The sequence below is a fragment of the Rhea americana genome, unplaced genomic scaffold, assembly GCF_003343005.1.
Source record: "Rhea americana isolate MKP2758 unplaced genomic scaffold, rheAme1 scaffold_793, whole genome shotgun sequence".
NCBI lineage: Eukaryota > Metazoa > Chordata > Aves > Rheiformes > Rheidae > Rhea > Rhea americana.
In genome coordinates, this window is record NW_028186971.1 from 6,101 (window position 1) to 7,356 (window position 1,256).

The window sequence follows — 1,256 nt, forward strand, 5'->3', positions numbered from 1 at the left end:
GCAAGCTCCTGGCAGCGCGTCTCGCCTGCCGGCAGGCCGGGGGATATTTTTAAAGCCCTGTCTCTAGCTGGCTGCTGACTCACGCGGCAGGTGAGGCGAGCGAGCCGGTGACTAACCGGCACCGCGCCGGCTCCCCGCGGTGGGGTGGGGGCGCGATCCGCCCGGCTGCCRCCCCGCGGGCTCCCTCTCGCCGAGCCTCCGCGCCGGCCTCTGCCTTCGCTGCCRCGCTTCTCCGGCGGGCACGAGCTGCACGTTTTTCAAGGGTTAACGGAAAATTGCCCCGTCCGCAAAATTCCTCGGGTCAAAAAAAACCCCAAACAAGCACTTTTTGTTTTGGTCTGATGAATTGAGCCTTAAATAGTTGGTCTTTAAATCCCCACTGTGCGTGCACGTCGTTGCAATTCCTGGCTCCCTCTTTCGAAAGTATTAAAACCCCACTGGGTTGCAATCCAAACGCCTTTCCCCGGATGCGTTACAGCAGGCTGCCGCCACCGTAAACTCATGTATCTGCAAAAACATCTGCAGCAACGGAGCCAAAAATATCCGCAGCAATAAGAATAATTAACGTGAACCCCACGTCAGATGCTGTGTTGAGCGGCTCGGAGCCCACACAGTCGCGGCAGCCTCCGAGGTTATCGCCCGGCGCGCGCTCCCGCGGGATCCCGCGCTGCTGCTCCCCTGCGGCACCCGCTGCCCGCGGGAACGCCGGCGCCGGGGCCTCCCGGGGCACGCTTGGCACGGCACGGCATGGCACGGCACGGCGGGCGGGGAGAGGAGCCCCGGAGCTGCTGATGGGCCCGCTGCTCCCCGCCGCCCCCGCGGGCGCTGGCACCGGCGCACCGGAAGCCCAGACCTGGCCGCCGCGGTGCTGGCAGGGGTTTCGCAGCGGCTGCTGTGACATTTGCTTTTTTTCCTTAAAGTGCATATTTTTATTTAGTAAATATTTGCCTTTTCCAAGGCATTGCAGCTAATTGCTGAGCTGCTCTCGCTCGCGCCCGCCGCTGCRATTTGCAGAGCTGGGAGGTGGCGAGGAAAAGGTCCCGGGCACGCTGCCTCCGGGGATCCCGGAGGAGCCGGGCCCGGCCGGGTCAGCCGGCCGGCACGCTCCCGGCGAGCTGGGAGCGGGGCCGCGCCGGAGCCTCGCTGCGCCGGCGCCCGCCCGCGCGCCGCTGCTTAAAGACAATAGAGGAGGATCCCGCGGCAGCGAGGTTGCCATAGAAATTAGTCTTAACAAGCCTGTGGGTTTTTAATAACAG